We start from the raw sequence: 25,949 nt of genomic DNA on the forward strand, positions 1-25,949 counted from the left end.
GGCTTGGAATTTTGCATGTGGTGGGGGTTTTTATTTTTTTGGTCTGGAAACCTCTTTCCTCATTTATTATATATTTGGTGTGGCTACCAGGGTTTCCCACCATGAATTAGTTAGTGCTTCAGTGTTATGGATGTGCTCCAATGTCAAAGTCCCTTAGGCTGGTTACTCTCATTTCTTCTTACATTTTTTTTGAGTGAATGAAACATTTATTATTGAGTTATCATTTATATTAAATTTTAAGCATCTTCTTTCTACATATTTTATAGCCATAAATACTCTTATTTTTTGAGGAATAAAATTTAATTTTATTTTCATTAAGATTTATGAATATAGAGTTTTTATTTTTAAAATTATTCTTATTGGTTCTTTCTAGTTATACATGACAATAGAATTCATTCTGACCTACTTATAAAAGCATGGAACATAATTTGTTCTAATTCAATCCCCAGCACTTTTCCTTCCCCTCTCTTCCTCCCACCCTCTATTCTCTTTCCTCTATTCTACTGATTTTTCTCCTGTTTACTTTTAGTTTTTTTTTAACTAGTGTCTTGCAAATATACATGATTGTGAGATTCACTGTGCTATATTCATATATGTACATAGAAATTTCAAGTCTGATTCATTCATTGTGTGTCTCTATTCTATCCCTCCTCCCTTCCCTTCATTCATTTTTCATTCCATTTAAGAAGGTAGTACCTGGGTGGGGTTTCTCAGGAGGTATAATAAGTACTCAAGATGGAATAGACCATTCTCTGCTTCCCCCATCCCCTGCTAATGTCCTCCCATCTCCCTACTATAAGAATAGACACATATTCACCTGAACCCTGAGGACTCTCCTTTCCGAGCTAGAACATATATTCCACTGCTCACTCTGGCTAGTGAAAACTTTACAGTTCCATAGCAGCCAGAGTGACATCCTGACACCCATCAGTTTTCTAAGTGAACTTCAGTCTGTGGAATAGACCGATGTTTGTACAAAATGGGCGAGCTTGGTTAGGGTCCAGGATGCAGTCAAATGTGACCAGACCTGGTGAACCATAGTTTGGATAATTGCAAAGATCCAGTTTTGGACAAAAAAAAAAATACACATCTCAACTGCAGCAAGAATGAGCCTAGGTATTGGCGGAAATGAATTCTCAATATACTACCATGTCACTTATGCATAATCTTTCCTTGTTTGTCTTTACTCATACTATATTTTGTGTAAACATGATATTACCATGTTATAGAAACCCCAACAGCAAAAATATCAGGATCAACACAATAAAATATAAGAATGTTAGGAATTAACAGATAATTTTCTCTATATAAAGCAAATGGGTTCATCACAAGTTATTTATAAAGGACCTTATGAAAGGAAAATTAAATGTGGAAAATGGAACTCAAAAGAGGGAAAATAACACTGCTTCTTAAACTTTCTTTGTCCTTTATAATTTTCTTTTAAGGTTAATTTCTATTAATACAGCTGTGGGTTAAACCACATTAATAGTGGAAAGCATCTTAACTTCCTTGTGAAGCATCTGTCAGATGTCTCCCTGGCAAGCAGTGGGAGGTCCCCATGGACAACAGCCAGCATCAATAGATAATTTTGAGCTGGGCATCCCTTATGAAGGACCAAATAGTCACTGGGCAGGGGCTGGGTATTCTGTTTCTGTTCTTGCACTGGTCTAGAGTGGGTGCATCTCTCATGTTTGTAGAGTAATAGTTGAAGATTCTACCATTCTAAGATGAAAGTTGGAGCAGGTATCATGGACATATGCCAACATGTCATGATGCAGTGTCTGCATTCCACTGAGGGACATCAGGGGAGTGAACGCATTGTGAAGATCATCTAAGATAATGGAAGTAGAACTTGAGGAGTGTCCAGGACACATGCATGGGATTTCACAATTTCAGACGGTCTGAGAGCATTGAATCTAGCTTTTACACTGGGATCTGAAGGAGAAAAATCTGACTGGCTCTTTCATGGCCTGGCTGCTCCTCTCCATCCTTACCATCCTCACAGGTCAGGCATGAGCAGTGGTCAGAACCTTATAGAGATCCTTACTGTTCCAACAAATCCTCAATTGCCTCCCAACTGGAGCCCTAGTAGTAATCTGTTTCACAGTCTGTGCTGTTCAGCTGCTCCCTGAATCTTCCATCTTTCAAGTCAAATTCACCTGCAGTCTGAGCAGCAGGTACAATAGCTAGAGAATCTGGTACCAGGAGAGCCTAGAAAAAGGTCTTTGGGAAAAGATACAAGTAGGCAAGAGTATTGTGGTAGAACCCAAGTGTGATGAGATACCCAATTGCTTCTCAAGCACAAGTTCTGTTCTGAATTCATAACTGATCATTCAGAACATCCACAAGATTGGACCAAGCTAAATGCCAATGCAGGGAAGACCATGGAAGTGGGAGCAGCTCAGTGTAACTCATAATGACACAGTGAGAGGAGACTCAAATAAAATCTCCCAGCTTATCAGCCCATGTCATAGCCCACTTTCGTGCCTTTGTTCTCACCGTTCATAGAGAGCCTCTTGACACTCCTTTAGCATATTTTACTTTACCAAATATTTTCCTAATCTATCACCAGTGTAATAGGATCATGTGTTTTTTCCTGAAGTACCTGGTCTTCATCCACAGCCAAGGGTTCCTGTGTTGCAGTGGATTTCTTTAGGCTTATCTTGAAATATGAGAGTTTACACATGGACATGCATCATTGTCACCATTCAATTAATGGAGTTTTAGATGCCAGGTTGAAGCATTTTATGCAGGTGGACTCCTGCTTCAAAATCATCTGCCCCTGTTAACCTTCACCCAAATTATACACTGATGAACTGGAGACACAAAGCAAGGCATTAAATATTCCCTGGAGTCACAACACATTAATCCTGGTCCACATGGTCATATATATACTAAATATTCACCTGGAATTCACCCAACTCCCATCACCTTCATAAGCACAGAGGTCTCAGAGAATAAACCACTTTAACACTTATGAGTGGATGTGAAGGCAGTCACTTTGCTTCTCAGGCCTTTGGAGGAACCTCAAGACACATAGAATTGAAATGTCACTGATTTGTGATAGAAACAGTGGCCACTCCTGGTTACATATGAGGTTCTCAGGCTTTCTCCTTAGACCCTCTTTGGAGCCCAGTGTGATGACAAGGTTGAGGACTACCAGTCTACAGTGTGGCTCAGTACAGTGAAACCCATATGGGGAATGGAAACATAAACATGCTCGTGACTGCAAAAAGTCTCCACAATCGTCTGGAAGCCTCTTCTCTTCCTTGTGTCTTTGCTCACACTCTTCCCAGGTTCATATAGATTTCGGAGACCTTCCTTTGGAGTGACCTTCTGTCCTTCTCATCCCTAACATGGATTTGTTTTCATTTCATTATCCTGTTCTCAGCCTCTGCTGACTAATTGGAGCACTCATTGACCTTTTCCACAGGAGGGACAGTAAGTAACTGTCACCAGAATCTAATGCTTTCTAGCAGTCCAAAGGGGTTTCTTTCTATACTGTTTCCAGCTAAGTCTCTAGGATACTGATTTGTGATGCAAATAGTGGTCACTCCTGGTTACCTGTGAGTTCTTAAACTCCCTCTGTGGAGCCTAGCCAGAGGACAAGATTGAGGACTACCAATGTACAATTGGTTCAGCACAGCAAAACCCAGATGGGGAACCAAGTCATAAACATGCTTGTGACTAAGCCTGGGTACAAACTTGATAACATGACATGATCATGAGACCAGACACCAAGCTCTCAGGCAGCCTAATGTTAATTATCCATGGAGAGAAAAACGAAGGAAGCATCTGAATGTATTCCTCTTCCTAACTGAATCCTAAAGTGAAGGATATTTATGATTTACTTGGGTGGAAGTGTGTCACAACAAACAATTCAATTATTTGTTTTCTCAAGAGTACAGCAGCTCCTGGTCTGATCTCAACAATATCAATATATTTTCTACAGAAATAAGCATCTCCAGTCATATTATTTTTGCCATCTAAGATAAAAACAAAGAAATCATCTTCTGTATGTCCATTTTATTAGGTTTAATTTTAGTACAATTAGATTGCATATTATTTGAAAATATCAAAAATTATAAAAAAATGTTGGAAAAGATATTTCTCTAATGGTATATGTTAAAATATGTTCTCCTAAGAAGACATGTTGAAGTGATGGTTCTAAATACCACAGATTGTGACATTATTTTAAATCATACACAGAAAAAATTTCATATAGACCTGACCTCCCCTCTAGCTCTTGCCCCCTCTTCATATTGGCTTCACCCTCTGGTGAGAATTGATCACTTCCTTCCTTTATTCTTGGTTATTTCTTACTACTCCTTAACTGTGACCTGCTTAATACCAAGGTCTTTATACCAGAAAATTCAGGGAAAGCATTTGAGGTCTGTTTTTGGAAGCTGACTCTCATGCCTTCTTTCTTGAAACTTTCTGGTCCCTAACTTCATAAGAACCCTCCACTTCAATGTTTTGTTTTTCAATTCCTTTTTTCTTTTCTTTCTACTTCCACCTCTTTCTCATTTGCACTATGTCCTCTGAATTATTGACTATACAAATTTATTTTCCCAATCACTCACTAATCCGATCTCTATGTGTGACCTTGTGAGAAATCAAGTAGGGATAGAGAAACCAGACTTTTTGAGCAGCCTGAGAGATGAGTCAGTCCTGAATTCTTCCAGGGATCAGATATTTGACTTCTTTTTTTCATTTAGAATTTGAATATGAGACACTCTTTCCTCTGAGGGTCTCTTATAATGTGGAATGAATTATGTATCCTCTTCCTATGAAGGAAGAACCAATAGAAAACTAAATATGGAGGTGGAATCAGACTACTCTTGTGAAGGAACTTTACTCTGACTTTGGGCAAGGAGAGAGCAGTGGCTAAGGCCCTGGTGGAGGCAAGGAGATTCTGTCAGGACAACATGTCCTCTGCTCACAGATACAATGAACTTGATCCTGGCAGCAGGAATTGATGTGGGCCTGCTATGGAGGGGCCTGTGGGGCTCTCATCTATGAAGTTGCTTCCTGGTCTCTAATTGAGCCCAGTATCCAGGGACTCTCTGGGCACCTGAAAAACCCCAAGCCAGGCCATGCCCACTTCTCCCCATCTCCCAGCAATGATAGCTAGACATTGGACTGCACACTGAATCAAAGAGCGGTTGGGTTGACCAGAATAAAAGGAGCCAATTTAAATGAAGGTCCTGTTTCAGTCCTCTGGGGATTCCGGGGGTGTATAAAAGAGACCTGAAGTAGGTCTGTCTTAGCAGACCTCTGGGGTGTCTGCACCATGGCCTCAATGCTACTGCTCTCTAGCTCCTTCACTGTATGGATGAGGACAGTCCTCTGCATCCTTATTCCCAGTTCACTCAAACATCTTTGCAAGTATATGCCATTAATATTCTCTCATTTCTCTCCCTATTCCAGTACATAACGAGTTTCTGTGTCTTCAGGGTCCCTCACCCAGCCTGTGCTGACAGAGTTGCCTTCCATATCTGCCTCACTGGGAGACTCAGCCAAGCTCACTTACACCCTGAGCAGTAAGCACAGCACCTTCTACATTTCACAGTATCAGCAGCAGCCAGAGAAGGTCCCTCTGTATGTGATGTGTCTTCAGAGTGATGGAAGCCAGAACAAGAAAGACAGGATCCCTGATTTCTTCTAAGGCTCTAGCTTGGAGGCTGACCACTACTTAGGCATCTCCAACATCAAGTCTGAGGATAAAGCTAAATATATCTGTGGTGTAAAGTATAAGATCAGAGAAACATGCTTAAAGCACAGTGACCCAGATGAATATGATGGGGGGATAAAAGTGTTTTTGCTCCCTTGTTACCAAGGTTGTCATGGGGTTCTTAAAAGTGGCTTCTGCTTTGAAACTTTAACAGTGCTGGAAGTTTTCTTCTTATTTCTCAAGAGCAGATCCATAGATAAATGGATTTCTGTTGTGACCTATTTGGGAAGTAGGTGGCCAGGCTGGGATTGTATAGAATGCAGTGCTTCATGGTACTGATGAACATGTAAAAATAAAACCTGGTATGTATATGGTGTAGTTATCTGGGGGAGAATGAGTAGTGTCCTTTCCTGATTGGAACACCAGGACTGAGGATCTCACTCTTACCTTATACATATTTTTTCAGTAATAATAACTTCCTTAATTTCTGAACTAAAGATTTTAGAATTCTTCCTAGAATTCTAGAAATTACAAGGTAAAAACAATTGAGTGGGTTGGAGAGAGTGAGAGAATGTGCATGCATAGCGGGAATAAAAGCTCTGACATCCTTTGGCTTTGTATGAAGTCATGGGGGAATTTATGTCAGGTGCTTAGCACCTGGGATTTGGGAGAGAGGGACATGGAGGAAAGAAAAATCACATGACAGTGAAGCTGGCAATCAATGCACACCTTGATAACCATGAAGAAAATGAGAAAAAAAATTATTAAATCTGTCTTGAAATCCCTGAGATTGATTTCAGGAGTCTGTGGTAAATTCAAATAGACATATTGCAGCTGAGAGGAGTCCTGTGCAGGCAGAAACTTTCCTGGCATTTTCTCCCCTCTCACCCAATGCTTCACTTCCAGGGCTTTCCCTCCTCAACTGACACTGGGCCACAGGACCACATGCAGCTCTGAGAGCAGCTCAGGGAATTGTAAACTTGACTCCCATGTTTCTACATGAAAATTATCAGATCTCACTTTTCAGCCTCTCTTTCCTTTCCAATGTGATATCCAGCCAGCTAGAAACATAAGATAAATGCCTCCTTCTTTTAAATCATTATTTTCTAGGCTACACCTTTTGAAGAATCCCTATAGACTTTTAGGTCATACAAAGATTGTCAATAGGTTTAATATAAATCACAATGTTAATAACATGAAAGTAGATAAATCAATAGGTGGCTCCTGTGATCTTATTTAATGGAGTTTCTCAAGGGAAAATTGACTCATTTTAATTTCAGATGTTGTAAATTACTGAGCTAACATGGTTTCTGGTCTAGGGGGCTCACAACTTGGCAATATTTTAAAAACTACAATGTCTGTGCTTCACTTAAGATTAAATAAATTTATCCAGCGGGATGCAGTTGAGTAATGTTATTATAAAAAACTCATGCTTAAAATGTTCAACCAGAATAGATGGATGCCTGAGGCATTTGAGTTTCAGTTAAGCAGTATGTCTTTTGGGTCTCAAAATCATGCAGATATTTTATTATTATTATCACTGGGAAGATTCTTTACCTAGTTCATTGTCTCTGTTAAATAGGCCATGTAGCAGGAGAAATATGGTAGAAGAAAAGGACAAAGAGTAGACTCTGAAACCATGTCTTGCATCATGCCCTGCAAGTTTGTATTGAAAATAAAAGTAGTATAACTTTTGAATATATCAAAAACAAGTTCAGTTTTTAGTGAGTTTGGCAGTGGAATTACTCTTTTTTATTTTTTTGGTGTTGGAATTGAACTGAACTGAGCTATATCCCTAGCTCCCGGAATATCTGTTTTATAATTCATCAAGCCTGTGGTGCAACAAAAACAGTGAATTCTGACAGATGAAAATGAGTTCTTATAAACACAAATATCCTTCTAATTAGAGCTGCTGTCCTTGAGGTAGTGTATTTGCTATAGCAAAATAATACAGCCTCAATTGCATGGTTTTGAACATCAATCTGGGGTGGGGGGCATGCTTTTCCAAGCAATTAATAGGCAATATGCATAGTACCAGAAGCAATTAAAACATTTAAGTATGGTCACATGTATACTTAAAATCTTGTGATAAAACTCAAAGAAAGACTGGACAAGGCTCATCGACGGGAAGTACCCGTTTATTGAGGAACAGCTTTGCACATTTATAGAGCCGTGGGCAGTTCAACAGAGCAGGGTATTGGCACAGGGTGCTTTCTGATTGGTGGGTAAGGATCATGAGGGTCAGCAGGGCTCACCACTGGGCAGCTTTCTTGCCGCTGTCTCTGGGCATGGCGAAGTTAGTACCAGAAGAGAAGCAAGGTCAGCGCCATCTTTGGAGCCGGCGTGACTCCCAACAAAGACTATGTTAAATTTTCTATTGTGAGGGATTCCGAGATGGCCACGAATAGAGTGCATCACACCCCATGTACCAAGACATTGTGCAGGTGAATAACAAGTTAGAATGACAAAAAAGCTATCTTGTCAGGAATTTATGGCAAAATAGGGGTGCACCGAAACCTAGAGGAAGGTTTTCCATCACCGAAGACCGGTTATTGAGTCTCAAACGTGAGCCAATTGTGTGACTAGAGATCCAGGCTGACTTATCCACTGCTCGCCACACTGCTCGCCCCGCAGCTACAGATGGCGGGGTGCCGCCGAGAAGTGACCAGCAAGCAGAGATAAACAGTAGTACGGATTCTGTGGAGTCCTGCCGGCTGTGCCCTCAGTGAGCTCTGGGCTGAGTTCAGGGTTTGAGATGGGCAAGGAAGCGGTCCAGTTCTATCCCCCACAACAGAAAGTCCACCAAGGAAGCCAGCGGCCACCATCTTGGAGAGCTGACGTCACCACTGCCAGTTTCCGACAGATTGCAACAATAAAACAGGTGTGTGTTACTCAGACCATCTCCCATACATAGGGGAATTCGCATAAAATCTCTCCGAGGCTTTCTGGGGGAGGGATTATCAGAATGAGCCTGCATAGAGACGCGGGGAAAGGTAGAGACACCTGACCTCCAACTCCCCCTCCCATCAGCTGAAAAAATGAAACCTGTCTTGCCAGCTCTGTGGGAGGGGCAAGCAGAAAAAATCAAAACAATAGGGTGCCGATTCCCAATAGCCACCCTCCACACCCAGCAAACCGCAGGCCCAGAGTACAGTTTGAACTGCCGAGAGGCATCACACAGGGGAAGGCTGGGGCAGCAGGAGAAGCCAGGGGACTAGAGGCCAGGCCCTCGCAACTGGGCGGCTAGAGACTGCCCGCCCACCGGCGACTGACCGCCCACCCACTTCCCCCACGACTGGGCGTCTGGAGACCGGGCGGCTGGAGATCGACCGCTCGCTCACCAGCAACCGGGCGGCTAGACCCTGAGGTGCGGCCCAGAAGGTACGGTGCAGAGACTTTAGGAAGAGGTCTATAGCCAGGCCTTCATGAAGTAGACAACCGGGAGCTGAAACCAACCAGAGACAGACCAGTCCCACCCCTCCCATTGGACACCCTGGCAAGGAGCCTGGGGCCTGCCATAGCAGAGAGGTGACGTCACCAGAGTTCAGCCGATGGAATTCCTTACCAGCGGAATCCACTTTAGCAGGAGAGAGCAGAAACACAGCAATCAAACAGAGCTGGAAAGTAACGTGAACAACATGAAAAAACAAGGGAAAAAGGATTACAAACAATGCAGGAAAACTTAAATCTACAGGAGGACCTAGAAGCATCAGAAACATGGATAGGGAAAGAACTCAAGGCATACCTAACTCAGATGGAACAGAAAACCAAAGTGGGAGGTATCTCAGTAAAGGGGGAGAAAAATAACCAAAGAGGAAAAACTAGCCAAACTAAAATAAATAAATAAATAAATAAATAAATAAATAAATAAATAAATAAACAAACATGAGACAGCAAGTCCAAGCAATGAAAGTATATTTTGAAAACGAATTAAACAAACAAATTCAAATGGCAAAGAATGAGCTTTACCAGGAGATAGAGATTTTTTTTTAAAAAATCAAACAGTAATCCTAGAAATGCAGGAAACTATAAAACAAATTAAAAACTAAAACCAGAATATTACAAATAGACTAGATCAAGTAGAAGTCAGAACATCAGATAATGAAGACAAAGTTTATCAACTTGAAAAGCATATAGTCAACACAGAAAGGATGCTTAAATCTCAGGAGCAATCTATTCAAGAGATATGGGATGCCATAAAAAAACTTGAGAGTCATTGGAATAGAAGAAGGTATAGAGGTTCAAACCAAAGGAATGGACAACCTATTAAATGAAATAATTCTAGAAAACTTCCCAGAGATGAAAGATGGAATGGATTGCCAAATCCTTGAAGCTTACAGGACCCCAAACATTCAAAACCGTAAAAGACCAACTCGAAGACATATAATTAGGAAGAAAGCCAACATACAGAACAAGGAGAGAATAATAAAAGCTACGAGAGAAAGGAGGCAGGTTACATTCAGGGGTAAACCAATTAGGTTAACGACTGATTATTCATCACAGACTTTGAAAGCGAGAAGATCCTGGAACAATGTATTTCAAACACTGAAAAATAATGGATTCCAACCAGGAATACTGTATCCAGCAAAAATAAGCTTCAGATTTGACAATGAAATTAAAATATTTCACGATAAACAAAAGCTAAAAGAATTTGCAGCCAGAAAACCAACACTGCAAAGCATTTTGAGCAAAATACTACAAGAAGAGGAATTGAAAAAAAGCACCCAAAACTAAAGTGGGAGGTATCTCAGTAAAGGGGGAGAAAAATAACCAAAGAGGAAAAACTAGCCAAACTAAAATAAATAAATAAATAAATATATAAATATATAAATAAACATGACTGGAAGTACAAACCATATTTCAATTGTAACCTTAAATGTTAATGGCCTAAATTCACCAATCAAGAGCCATAGGCTAGTAACCTGGATTAAAAAAACAAATCCAACCATATCCTGCCTTCAGGAGACTCATATGATCGGAAAAGACACACACAGGCTGAAGGTGAAAGGTTGGGAAAAATCATACCACTCACATGGCCCTCGGAAGCAAGCCGGAGTGGCCATACTCATATCGAATAAAATCAACTTCAAACCTAAGTTAATCAAAAGGGATAAAGAAGGACACTATATACTGTTAAAAGGAACCATCCACCAACAAGACATAACAGTTATCAATTTGTATGCACCAAACAATGGTGCTGCAACATTCATAAAACAAACTCTCCTCAAGTTCAAGAGTCAAATAGACCACAACACAATAATTATGGGTGACTTCAACACACCACTATCTCCATTGGACAGATCCTCCAGACAAAAGATGAGTAAAGAAACTATAGAACTCAATAACACAATCAATAACCTAGACTTAACTGACATATATAGAATATATCAACCATCATCAAGTGGATACACATTCTTCTCAGTAGCACATGGATCCTACTAAAAGATAGACCATATATTATGCCATAGGGCAACTCTTAGTAAATATAAAGGTGTGAAGATAATACCATGCCCCATATCTGATCATAATGGAATGAAACTGGAAATCAATGATAAAAGAAGGAAGGAAAAATCCTGCATCACCTGGAAAATGAACAATATGTTACTGAATGATCAATGAGTTACAGAAGACATAAAGCAGGAAATAAAAATTTTCTTAGAGATAAATGAAAATACAGACACAACATACCAGACTCTATGGGACACAATGAAAGCAGTTTTAAGAGGGAAATTCATTTCCTGGAGTTCTTTCCTCAAAAAAAAAGAAAAAAAACAACAACAAATAAATGAACTCACACTACACCTCAAAACCCTAGAAAAGGAAGAGCAAAACAACAGCAAATGTAGTAGAAGACAAGAAATAATTAAAATCAGAGCAGAAATCAACGAAATTGAAACAAAAAAAACATTGAAAAAATTGATAAAACTAAAAGTTGGTTCTTTGAAAAATAAGATCGACAGGCCCTTAGCCATGCTAATGAAGAGAAGAAGAGAGAGAACTCAACTTACTAACATATGGGATGAAAAAGGCAATATCACAACAGACACTACAGAAATACAGAAGATAATTAGAAAGTATTTTGAAAACTTATATTCCAATAAAATAGAAGATAGTGAAGATATCCATAAATTTCTTAAGTCATATGATCTGCCCAGATTGAGTCAGGAAGACACACAATTTAAACAGACCAATAACAAAGGAAGAAATAGAAGAAGCCATGAAAAGACTAGCAACCAATAAAAACCCTGGACCTGATGGGTATACAGCGGAGTTTTACAAAACCTTCGAAGAAGAATTAATACCAATACTTTTCAAGCTATTTCAAGAAACAGAAAAAGAAGGAGCTATTCCAAATTCATTCTATGAGGCCAACATCACCCTGATCCCGAAACCAGACAAAGACACTTCAAAGAAGAAAACTACAGACCAATATCTCTAATGAACTTGGATGCAAAAATCCTCAATAAAATCCTGGAGAATCGAATACAAAAGCATATGAAAAAAATTGTGCACCATGATCAAGTAGGATTCATCCCTGGGATGCAAGGTTGGTTCAATATACGGAAATCAATAAATGCTTTCACCACATCAATAGACTTAAAGGTAAGAACCATATGATCATCTCGATAGATGCAGAAAAAGCATTTGACAAAGTACAGCATCCCTTTATGTTCAAAACACTAGAAAAACTAGGGATAACAGGAACTTACCTCAACATTGTAAAAGCTATATGTGCTAAACCTCAGGCCAGCATCATCCTAAATGGAGAAAAACTGAAGGCATTCCCTCTAAAATCTGGAACAAGACAGGGATGCCCTCTCTCACCACTTCTATTCAATTTAGTTCTTGAAATACTAGCCAGAGCAATTAGACAGACAAAAGAAATTAAAGGCATAAAAAAAGGGAAAGAAGAACTTAAATTATCACTATTTGCGGATGATATGATAATATATCTAACAGACCCAAAAGGGTCTACAAAGAAACTGCTGGAGTTAATAAATGAATTCAGCAAAGTGGCAGGATATAAAATCAACATGCATAAATCAAAGGCATTCCTATATATCAGCAACAAAACTTCTGAAGTGGAAATGAGGAAAACCACTCCATTCACAATATCCTCAAAGAAAATAAGATATTTGGGAATCAACCTAACAAAAGAGGTGAAATATTTATACAATGAAAACTACAGAACCCTAAAGAGAGAGACAGAAGAAGATCTTAGAAGATGGAAAAATGTACCCTGTTCATGGATAGGCAGAACTAACATCATCAAAATGGCGATATTACCCAAAGTTCTTTACAGGTTCAATGCGATGCCAATTAAAATCCCAAGGGCATTTCTTGTAGAAATAAATAAAGCAATCATGAAATTCATATGGAAAAACAAAAGACCCAGAATAGCAAAAGCAATTCTAAGCAGGAAGTGTGAATCTGGAGGTATAGCGATACCAGAGTTCAAACTGTACTACAAAGCAATAGTAACAAAAACAGCGTGGTACTGGTACCAAAACAGGCAGGTGGACCAATGGTACAGAATAGAGGACACAGAAACCAATCGACAAAATTACAACTTTCTTATATTTGATAAAGGGGCTAAAAGCATGCAATGGAGGAAGGATATCATCTTCAACAAATGGTGCTGGGAAAACTGGAAATCCATATGCAACAAAATGAAGCTGAACCCCTTTCTATCACCGTGCACAAAAGTTAACTCAAAATGAATCAAAGAGCTTGATATCAAATCAGAGACTCTGCACCTGATAGAAGAAAAAGTTGGCTCTGATCTACATATTGTGGAGTCAGGCTCCAAATTCCTTAATAGGACACCCATAGCACAAGAGCTAATAACAAGAATAAACAAATGGGACTTACTTAAACTAAAAAGTTTTTTTCTCAGCAAGAGAAACAATAAGAGAGGTAAATAGGGATCCTACATCCTGGGAACAAATTTTTACCCCTCACACTTCAGATAGAGCCTAATATCCAGAATATACAAAGAACTCAAAAAAGATAAACAATAAGATAACAAACAACCCAATCAACAAATGGGCCAAGGACCTGAACAGACATTTCTCAGAGGAGGACATACAATCAATCAACAAGTACATGAAAAAATACTCACCATCTCTAGCAGTCAGAGAAATGCAAATCAAAACCACCCTAAGATACCATCTTACTCCAGTAAGATTGGTAGCCATTATAAAGTCAAACAACAATAAGTACTGGCGAGGATGTGGGGAAAAGTGTACACTTGTACATTGCTGGTGGGACTGCAAATTGGTGAGGCCAATTTGGAAAGCAGTATGGGGATTCCTTGGAAAACTGGGAATGGATCCACCATTTGACCCAGCTATCGCCCTTCTCAGAGTATTCCCTGAGGATCTTAAAAGAGCGTACTATAAGAATACTGCCACATCAATGATTGTAGCAGCACAATTCACAATAACTAGACTGTGGAACCAACCTAGATGCCCTTCAATAGATGAATGGATAAAAAAATGTGAAATTTATACACAATGGAGTATTACACAGCACTAAAAATGACAAAATCATGGAATTTGCAGGGAAATGGATGGCATTAGAGCAGATTATGCTAAGCGAAGCTAGCCAATCCTTAAAGAATAAATGCCAAATATCTTCCTTTTTATAAAGAGAGCAACTAAGAACAGAACAGGGAGGAAGAGCATGAGGAAAAGATTAACATTAAACAGAGACAAGTGGGGGGGAGAGAAAGGGAGAGAGAAGGGAAATCATATGGAAATGGTAGGAGACCCTCAATGTTACACCAAATTATATATAAGAGGTTGTGAGGGGAAAGGTGGGGTAAACAAGGGAGAGAATTGAACAACAGCAGATGAGGTAGAGAGGGAAGATGGGAGGGGAGGGGATGGGGGATAGTAGGGGATAGGAAAGGTAGGAGAATACAACATTCACTAATATGCCATTTTGTAAAATTGTGAATGTGTAACCGATGTGATTCTGCAATTTGTATTTGGGGTAAAAATGGGAGCTCATAACCCACTTGAGTCAAATGTATGAAAGATGATGTCATGAGCTTTGTAATTTTTTGAACAACCAGTAAAAAAAAATATTAAAAAAATTTTCTATTGTGTCAAATCTAGAGTGGATTAGAGCTTTTGCATCTTCCACAAAACATCATATAGATACAGTATATTGTTGAAATCTAGCTACTTTAATGAGACAATGGCAGGGTGGAATATATTTCACAGTTCCCTGGACTCCAGAGGATGGGTGATAGGGTTTCCTATGAAGTATCAGGGGCCCATAATATCAGAGAACTCACTAGCCCACTAGGGATCCCCTAGTCCATAGAGGGCATGTATATCCCTTCCACAGTAAAAGACAAATTATTTCATCTCACAGTTTTCTCTTCCAAAAATAAATCACTCTATATTGACACGTGTATTTTGGTCCTGGAGCATGTTTTATAGGTGAATAGCTTGGAACCATTCTCCAGGTGAAAAGAGGAAACCAGGTATGGAGGTTCCAGAGAAAATACTGTGCATGCTCTGCATGGTGCAAGCATTACTGTGAATGGAGTCTTCACTTGTCAGATACTGAGCTAGTAGCAGTAACTGACCAGGAAAAGCAAAAACAAGTACCAAGTGTAGTATTTGCAAACATCAATGGGAAAAAAAATAACATATCTCCCCAGTGATCTGGAGCAATAAAGAACTAAACTCCATTCAAAAGTAAATTCTATTTATTTATTTTATTTGTTCTCATTAGTTATACATGACAGTAGAATGTGTTTTGACACATCAAACACCCATGGAGTATAACTTCTTATTTTCCTGGTTGCACATGATATAGATTCACACTGGTCGTGTAGTCATATATGCACATAAGGTAATACCTCTTCCTCTCCATATTATTCTATGTGTTCTAACATTTCTAATATAGTGGCAATGAATATGTAAACCCTACCAAATATATCTTGTGCATTTATGTCTTTAAAAATAAAGAAAACATACATTTTCAATAATCATTTTAAGATTTACTTTTTGAAGATTGTATTCATGTGGGAGAGCATTCACTCTGTCATCTCAAATAAAACCTGTGGTACAAAAAAAGTAAATTTTAGAGTTATACTGGATCCTACTGGACACAAACCATTTGATCAGATGATAATGAATTGACCATGAATCTAGGTATGCCCATTATAAAGTGTGTTTCTGGGCACTCTCAGGCAAGACCTTAGGAAATTCCAATATTCTACTTCTATCAGCAAAATTAATACATCAAAAACATCTAAAAAGAGAAGTACTAATTCTGATTTACTAATATAAAAATAAATACAAATTTCTATGTTAGTATAAGGCTATTGATACTTACTAATGTGTCTTCTTTCTTTGCTTCTTAGTCCAGTTCACCAAACCTGAGTGCTGGAGCAAATCCCATCCTGAGTCACAGGAGCAGTAAAATAATTTTAAAGAATTAAAATTTAAAAATAAGATACAAATTTAAGTTTAAAAATTTAATTAAATTAAAAATGAAGTTAAATGGTTTATTAAACATGAAACAATAAAAAATAAAATTTATTTTGAACAAATCTTAAACTATTAAAAAGATAGATTGCCCTCATTTATTACTGACTTAGAGTGTAGATTCTGAAATCTTTGCACCTTCCAAGAAGGGTACTAATGTTTTAGGGCCAGTTCTCACTTTCAGCATTCCAGAAGAACACAAGCTGTGATTCTCAGAGGCCACATGGAAATTATAAACAAAACAGGAAACTTGGCAAAAAAGATTTTAGACAGGACAAATCGAGCCCTCACCGAGTGATTGCATCTCAAGGACCAGGTGGGATTACTGAAGAAATATGCTCCACAGATACCCTTTTAAAGAATCACCTTTTTTACCCCTGCTGCTTGGTAGGATTCATCAGAAAATCACAAGTAGTTAATCACTTGAGGGTTACCCCAAGCTGCAAATTTAAGCATCCTTTCTCAAGTAAGGCTTTTCCTTCACAGAGAAACCAATATTTATTAGGGAGTGAAGAGTATGAAAGGCAGCACAATGTGAAAAGAACAGCAAAGTCATCATCACCAAGATGATTCCTGATGAATGAACATACTATTTGAGAATGCATACACAGTGCAACACCCAACTATCCAATTATATATATACACACACACACACACACACACACACACACATACACACATTTTTCTTTTCCTCTGTGTGTGTGTGTGTGTGTGTGTGTGTTTTTCTTTTCACATTTCTCAGGGCTTTGTGCATCCTACACTGAGTGTATACACAAAAATACGTACAACAAACCTCACAATTAACTCTATGTCCACATCCACCCAGGCATTTAGTGACCCTCATTTTAAGACACCAGCAATCAAGCAAAGATGTCATCAAATTGGCAGGCACACTTGACCTAAACGTGAGGTGTGGTATGTCTGCTCTTACACAGTATAGACAGGTATTATCGTGATTAACATGAATGAAATCTTCTGACTTATCTCTCTCACCTAATTTTGGGAATTTTTGAAACATTTGAATTTGAACATGGATGTGTGTGGCTGTTCCACTCACTAGTGTCCTGATGGACTTTTCTTTTCCATTTCTTAGAGAAGTTCAAGGGGGCATTTGTAGTAAAATCACTGTTACCAACTCCTGTTACTTTGTCTACATTAAACATTTTTTGAGCTGCCCACATAGTCATGGACACTGAACACTTCCCTGGAGGTACAAGACTTGACCCTGATTCTATAAGTTCATGCATGCATACACAGTTCAGTTTGAATAATATTCCGTCTATATCCTCCCTAGGCACAGTGTTTTCAGTGTGTTTATGAGTCTAACTGGTTGTGCAAGAGAGAGAGAAAGAGAGTTTCGGGAACATGAGAATGGTAGAGTATGAGTTGACCTTCCCATCACTCCCCACAGATGAGAACTTTTTTTTTTTTTTTTTTTTGCATGCATGCAAGAGAGACAGAAGCTCTGGAAGAATCACTCTAAAATATTTAAATATATATATTTTTAGTTATAGATGGACATAATATTTTGTTTATTTCTTTTTATGTGGTGCTGAGGATCGAACCCAGTGCCTCACATGTATGAGCTACAACCCCAGCCCTCTAAAATATTTTTCTGAAGACAAATTCATGGAATTATGTTGGATGTTATAGGTTTAGAGCAAAACCCTCCCCTAGACCTGTTAGACTATTTATATAAATTGTTATAGGAATGGGAGGCGACCATTATGATGACTCAGTTTCCATAGGTTCATGCAGAAAAAAAGGTGCAAGACATGATGAGTCTCCATATGGAAGATTTTTGAATCATGGTTTTTGAAGAGCCCACACAGTCAAGGGCACTGATAACTTTCCTGGAAAGGGAAGGAAACTGTAGGGTGGAAGTAAAAGTTGGAACACATTCTGAGTATAGAAAATAAACTTCATGCACAAATAAACTGAACCTATGGGTATTTTGGTATATTCATATTCATATTTTACTTAATTATGAACCAAAAAGATAATCAGCTGCCAACAAGATTCGGGATACAGACCACCACAAGGTCAATGAGTTTTAAACTGTTCAAACCCAGGACACTAATAGAACCCTAGTTGGGAAAATCATAAGGAAAATGTTAAGTTTTGAATCTGTGATGATTCTCTACTGGGCAAAATGGATGAAAGAAACCAATGAATGGCTCTCTAAGAACAAATTTGCCAGTCTGGGATTAGTTCTAAAAAGAATGCTTTGTCATTGGTTTGACAGTGCAAAATGTAGTAATACTTTCATTTGCCTATCATTTAAAAATTGACATAGCAGGTCTGGAAGATTAACTAAGTGATACAGCATGTGCTTAACATGCATGAAACTTGGGTTCAATAACAGGCATTGAAAGAAAAAAAATGAATAAAACAAATGAATTAGTCAACTACTGGAAAAATTGAAGCACAAACTGTTTTTCTGAAAATAAGCATAATTCATTTTTGACTCTAATGAATTAAGCATAAGAGTTGTAATGTTAAACTTATGATTGTACTAAATCATATGCAAGTAAATAATAAGATGTTTTGAATTTGTTTTAATGTTACTCAATTTTCATTCAATTGAGAAGACAGATAAGGCTCTTCCTTCCACACCTCCCATCTGATCTATTAAACCAGAAGGATTGATGCTGTTTTCTTTATGCCATCAATATCTTTACAAACTTTTGTCACTGATCACTAGATAAAAATAAAATATTTGTCACCAGAGGCTGTTTAGCTCCCTATATGTATAGAGCAGTTATATGCCTAGGAAGCAGAGGTCCAGTGTATGTGACATGAGAGACACTGGGTTCTTCTGTTGGACCTCCTCAATATTCCCTGCACCTGACCCAGCGATTCTGGTCATTCCTTGAGTTTTCAAACATTAGAAAAATTTGGTCCTTTTTTTCAGAATATGTTCTGGAGCAGCCTCTGAATTCCCAAGTACAAGATGAACACTTCAATTAACCAATGACATGACTCTTAGACAAGGGACTTGCTCACTTTCTCTTATTTAGTCCCAAGAATAATCACATATCTTTCTTGGTTGGGATGATGTTGAAAGCCCAAAGACAGTGTAGATGCTCTCACTGCTTCCTGCAGGTGATGCATGGTGAATGGATTCTGGAGCCCAGGGTTCTTCTATTATGTTCAGTTTACTAATATCTACATTCTCCACTGAATACCATTTTCTAGGAGAGTTAAATGTGGAGTAAGTGTTTGATAAGTGCAGAGTTTATATTGGGGATTATAAAAAATGGATTCACCATGTTGTGGACAATATCTCAGTGTCATAGGGACAGATTGTGACAATGGGGTTCAGACATTTAAATAAATTTAAACACATCATTTTAAAAGAGATTACTCTGATTTGTCTAAGGGCTGGTATGGAAGAGAAGGAAGAGGGAAGCTCAACCCTGGGTGTCCAGGCAGAACTCTGTTGTACAAATTTTCAGATCTGCACAATAAGAGGTTTCCAGAAGATATTTTTAGGGTGAGTGAGTTCTCAGGATTATGCAAAAAAAAATTGAACCTCATTTTGCATGGTCTGAAAAGGAGCTCAGAGGACAGAGGTGAGGTCAGATGTGATAAAGGATACAGTGTTATGTAGAGACATCCAGATGTGAACTTAAGGGAAGGACACAGAATGTAGTGAGTGGACCAAGTCATGGCATTTTAAGACCTGGGTCCTGGAGCACCAGGAGGTCTCAGCTGTCCCAGAGAATCCTGAGAATTTTCACATGACAGGCATGGTTAGAATTCTCTGTCCAGTGCTCATGTCCCCAGATTCTTTGCCTCTGAGCCTCTAGGACTGCCTAGGTCACACCATTCTAGCTCACAAGGCTAGGTTTACACTCTGCTCAGATGAGGCTAGTTTAGCTCACTGGCTAAGATCAGATTTACAAGAAGGCCCAGTGTCTGCAAGGGTGCAGACGGTAATGAGGAGACATGGGCTTCCACTAGGGGGCCCCAGGAAGCAAAGATCCATGTACCTCCTCAGCTTCCATGCCTTACATTCCCTATTTTCCCTCCCTCTATTCACTATTGCTCAGGCAAAGGAGAGAAGACATATTGTAAGGGGACCTGCTCAGCCCAGGGCCTCCAACCCCAGACATTGAAGGCTGTCTTTGAAATTATAGGAGAATTGATGTCTAAATGACCCGATATGTAGGGCAACAATTCCATCCCTTCAAAGGTGCTGAAGTCTCAGGGCCCAAGTGTAGAAGGGAGAAGAATCAGGCATTATAAGGCTATCTATGTCATTACCAAATTTCTCTAAACCACACTGATTTACTAATTGTCTACAAGGCTTTAGAATTTAAGCCCAAGTTTGATTTTTTTTTTTTTTTTTACATTTTACTTTGTTCTTTCAAAAGTCTAAGTCAGTGATGGTCTGAGAGAAAGAGAAAGAGCCACAGGAAGAGATCAGAGGCCTGTGGGCAGATAATAAGAGGGGGAAATCTCTGATCTGCCCTGGGGAGTAGAAAGAGTGAGCAGTTTTTAGTGCCTAGCCAGTGTCTACCCACTGCTGTGTGTTTCCAATGAACTTCCTTCTCTGTTGCCTCCTAGAAAGTTTTTATCAGGAAGGCAAAGTTCTCAGAAATGTCATTAAACACACCATAAGGTAAATTCAGACAGGATAAGGCTAGATGGAGACACAAGACCAAGGTTCATCATGCATAAACACTACTCAGCTCTGTCCTTTTGTGGAGAGAAAGTGGTGAGTAAAGACAATATGTTGGTATATCTTGGCCTCTTGTAGCAGGGTTGATGTGGCCTGACCCTGAGGGCTCTGCTGTGAATCTTTTCTCATAGCTACCACCCAACCCTGGACTGCAACTCTCTGGCCCCTACTCACTGAGGTTCAGCTGATCTGACCTCACAGTCTCCTGGGGAGCAACAGTCTCCTCACCCAGGACCACCCTATCCCAAGATCAGCTTTCCAGCAAGCAGTCATGTTCAGGGCGAATGGTGAGGCTTCGACAGTCCAGGAATCAAGTTGATTATCATGAAAGCCTTTTACCTTACCTCCTGCTGCTGGAGGGTTTAAAAGGGATTTGGGGAACCAAGGCCTGGTTGAGGGTCCTCAGAGCATAAGTCTGTATAGGATTCTCCCCTGTGATCTTGATTACCCTACTTTCCACCCTTCTCATTCATTACACAGGTGGCTCGAATCCAGGATTCAGATATGAGAAAAAAGACATTTGGTACCCTCATGTGCCCTTGTCCACTGAACTGCCCCTCTCACCCTTCTTTTCTATTGATCCACAGAGGTTCAATTTCTGCCACCTCAGCCATTTTCTGTGTCCATGTCTATGGGACTCAGTTGACATATCCTGTCTTGGAAGCAGCATCAGTGCATGATGACACCAGGGTAGGTTCCCATTGTCAGCAGCTCCCTGACAATTTCCTCACAATCCTCAGGTGTGATGATATTACTTGGGCCTCAGGGAACCTTACCCATTCTCAGGCTCCATATTAGACCATGTAGCATTCCTTAGTATCTAGAGGCTCCAGCTTGAGATGAGGTCAATTATTACTGCATGGCTTGGGACACAACATGCGATGCTTACACAATGCTCTAGACCAGGGAGGAAATGAGAAAAATACCTATAATCCTAGCATTAAAGCATTGAGCTTTCCCTGCACAGCACTAGTCCTGCTTTCTATTGAGCTAATGCTCAAAATATAAGTATCAGAACTTCCCTGAGGAATATAGTCCTGCCCTTTCAAATTCTAAAGCCTTCTTTTGTCAGCAACATATTGATTTCCTCAAATTCACCTGAATTAATGTAAGGGACAGGATGTCTTGGAGGGAGACTCATGGTGGTTTCAGGGCAGAAATTGAACACAAAATCTATTGTGACTGACTTAGGAAAATTCGTGGATTCAGAGATCTGCACATTTGCTCCATTTACTGAACACCTCCTAAGTACCAGACTGGGCTCTTTAGGACACAGTCTGAATAAGACAAGTAGAACCCTTGTCCTCAGAGAAATGACTCTGGCATGGTTGTAGCCTTATTTGTCTCCAGGTTTGTCACAAAATCTCTGTGAACAATCTGTGACAATCAAGACTAATTATCACTGTCTCACCTGCTTTGAAGCCAATGCCACCAAGAGCCCTTGTATCAGGAAGAAGAAAGATAAAAAAAAAAAATCTGTGCTTTGGTTTCATCTCTACTTGTCCTGCCTATGACCAACATCAGTTCAGGGTATGGTCACAGAATCACTCATGCTACTCAAACTAGAGGACTTCATACTCTTTTTGTCATTCTATCTTTGTGGTTAAACAAAAATACATATTTTCTTGCTTGCCTGGCCATGTAAACAGAATATTTGTTTTTCTTAAACAGAAGTAGCTACCAGTTGTAGGATAGTGTCAAGAACAGCACCAGTAGGTGAGGCTCTCTGCTGGACACTGCATGTCATTGTTCCTGGCCCAGGTTGTGTTTCTTATTTCCTGATCTCTGAAATCTCAGAGAAGCTGGGTTTATGTTTTTTTTTTTTTTTTGGAAAGAAATTCCCTCAATTCCCAGGTACAGAGTGATACCTCCCCAATAATACATGGCTCTCAGACACATCTCAAGTTGACTTTCTGTAACTTATCATAAGGTTTCCAATGCTTTGTCCTGTCTAGTTCTTTGCTTGATATGATGTTGAAAAAACATCAATATTTTGTAGCTAGACATTATAAACCCAACCCACAGGAAATCCATGGAACTCTTAGTGAATAATCTGAATTATGGTCCAATGAGAGTGAATGATAGGTCACAAGGTTTCCTGTGGTCAGGATTGACGAATGAACATCTAAAAAGGGACAGAGATTCCACTTATAGTAATATTCTTTTTATAACAATTCTTATATTGAAGGAAATTCCAAAGCTAGGCTAACATATCCTACTTATGTCAAATACTCAAAAGAAAATAAATCGTTTATAGTCATAGCAAATTAGAAGCCAAAGAATCAAGAAAGAACAAAAATAGATATTCTCTGGCAGTTTTTTATTCTCATGGAAAATATAAATGTGAAACTTGAAGGCATGTACAGAGGAGGATGGGGAAACTATCAGGCGATTTTCACAACAACAATAAAAAAACAAGAAAATAGTAAATTATCTTGTGAGAGTCAATAGTGTTTGATGATTGCCAGGTGAAATCTTCCTGGAGACTTTCAGCCATGACTTTGGTTCAAGAAGAAAGTCTCAAAATAAGCCCAGAAACATGGCAGAGGAAAACTCACTTGGAATATTTGGTAGCATAAGCACTATGAAGTAACTCTCTGTCTGGACTTCAGGTTATTACTGATCTTGTAAAAATAATGTCTAAATCCCCAACACCATGGAGGTTACCTCTCCATTCAACTGTCATTTAAATTCATATCAGAAAGATCCATCTGCAGAAGTTCAGGTGTTCTTTCAGAAGATTGGGCAGGATGAAAGAGGTCAGATGACATGGGTTGTGAGGCCTTTAGGGGGCACCTTTGCATTGTTCATAGAAGGCCTGGCTCTGGGTCAGTTCACAGAGGACAATACTTTACAAGCCTTTAAACACCTGAAAAAGCAGTATTCTTATAAAAGTTTGTTCTAATTAGTTATATATGACAGCAGATTATGTTTTGACATATTTTGTACACAATGGAGTACAACTTCTCATTCCTCTGGCTGTATTCAATGTATAATCACACCAGTTGTGCATAGGGTCATAATTAGTGATGAATCCACTGAAAAAGATAGGAAACATATCCCATTCACAATAGCCTCAAAAATAAAATAAAATACTTGGGAATCAATCAAATGAAAGAAGTAAAAGAGCTCTACAATGAAAACTACAGAACACTAAAGAAAGTAATTGAAGAAAACCTTAGAAGATGGAAGTATCTCCCATGTTCTTGGATAGGTAGAATTCATATTATCAAAATGGCCATACTACCAAAGCCTTACAGATTTAATGCAATTGCTATTAAAATCACAATGACATTCTTCATAAAATTAGAAAAAAAGTAAATTCATTTGGAAAAACAAGAGATCCAGAATAGCCAAAGTAATCCTTACCAAGGTTAAAGCAGGAAGCATCACAATACCAGACCTTAAGCTATACTACAGAGTTATGGTAATAAAAATGGCATGGTGTTGGCACCACAATAGACATGCAGACCAATGGTACAGAATAGAAGACACAGAGAAAAACACACATAAACATAGTTATTGCAAACTAGACAAAGGCACTAAAAGCAGTATTCTTTATGAATTGTTATGTCCTTTCTTCTGTCCCCTCTAAAGAAACATAAGCTGACTTTCACCCTTGTTTCCTATTTCAAATTTCATGCTTATGGTGTTCTTCAGGCCTGAGTTTCAGGGAGAGATAGAAGGATAATTATGTAGAGGGAATGCATTCAACCAAAGGAACTTGATCTAAAATGCATCACGTGAATAGTGTAAGAAAAACTTGGAGATGGAAGTACCTTAATTCGAATAATTTTGCTTTAGTAAATGGAACTCTGTGGGTTTCTCCATCATGACCAAAATATCTCTTCTCTTTATAATTCTCAGTTATTAAATAAACATTTCTCTGGGGAAAAATGAAGGATTCTGGAAGGAAATTTCCACTGCCATTCACTCCTGTCTCCAGAACATGGGTAGCTGTTCCCATTACCTCTATTACCCTGTGGATCTCCTGCAGGAATCATGTGTTGAGCTTCATCCACAGCATCTAAGTCTTTAGATAAAACTTGATATATTTTGTTGTTCCTCCAGTATTATGACACCCACTTGAACAGGAAAATAACATATTTGAATAATAGAAGTGAATCTACTTAAATAACATAGCAAAAATTTGTCAAAATATTAGGAAGTTGTAATATATATATATATATATATATATATATATATATATATATATATATATATATCTTTTTAAAAATTTTCATTTTGTGAAAATTCATTCTTCCTGAATTTTATTTTATATTGATAAAGTTTTACCTTGCCCATCTAAGATGTTATTGATTGAGACATTTGCAAAGTTTCTGGTGGATGGTGAGCAGGAACTGTTCAGAAGGAGAGAACTGAAAAAATATGAACTATATGTCAGATGCTTCAGTGAGGAAGAGAACCTCTGAGTTGTCAATGCTGGTTTTATGAAATAGTATGAGAGAAAATGTTGGAGCAACTGACCATATAGCCAGCCATGGCAGGAAATATCAGGGTGATCCTTCAAATTACAAAGTATAGTTTAAAAGAAGATTATGACTGTGTAAGAGACATCATCCAATGGCTATCAGAACGACTCCTTGGTGCTTTTTTTGCCTTGTGATGGATTCCTGGTATCCTGGGTTCTCTTTCAATACCAATATTCACAAGCCCTCCATTTAGCACTGACTCCTAATCACCACACAGATATCACTAAAGGATAACAAATGTTGTCTGAGGTATGTTGAAGGTGTAAGAATCAACACATGGGGTTGTCTCAGAAGACCCTTCCAAGATTTCAGAATCCATGCTGTTAACTATGATATTCCAATTCATTTATCATGAGAATGTCTAATAATCTGTAATATCTGTAATATTCTTAATGTGCAATATATGTGAAGAAAATGTTTTCCTACTTTTTTATTTGTCATTGATGTCAGACTTTTAAAGTGACTTAGAGAAGCTGTTACATATAATTTGGAATTTTTCAGTCATTTTTATATTAATTTATTTGCTTGATACTATTATTTAATCTCATTTTTTGATATATCTAAAGCTAGATATTTTTCTAATATCA

This window comes from Marmota monax, unplaced genomic scaffold (genome assembly GCF_021218885.2).
Source record: "Marmota monax isolate L192 unplaced genomic scaffold, Marmota_monax_Labrador192_F-V1.1 WCK01_AAM20220418_F8-fsc00811, whole genome shotgun sequence".
Taxonomy (NCBI): domain Eukaryota; kingdom Metazoa; phylum Chordata; class Mammalia; order Rodentia; family Sciuridae; genus Marmota; species Marmota monax.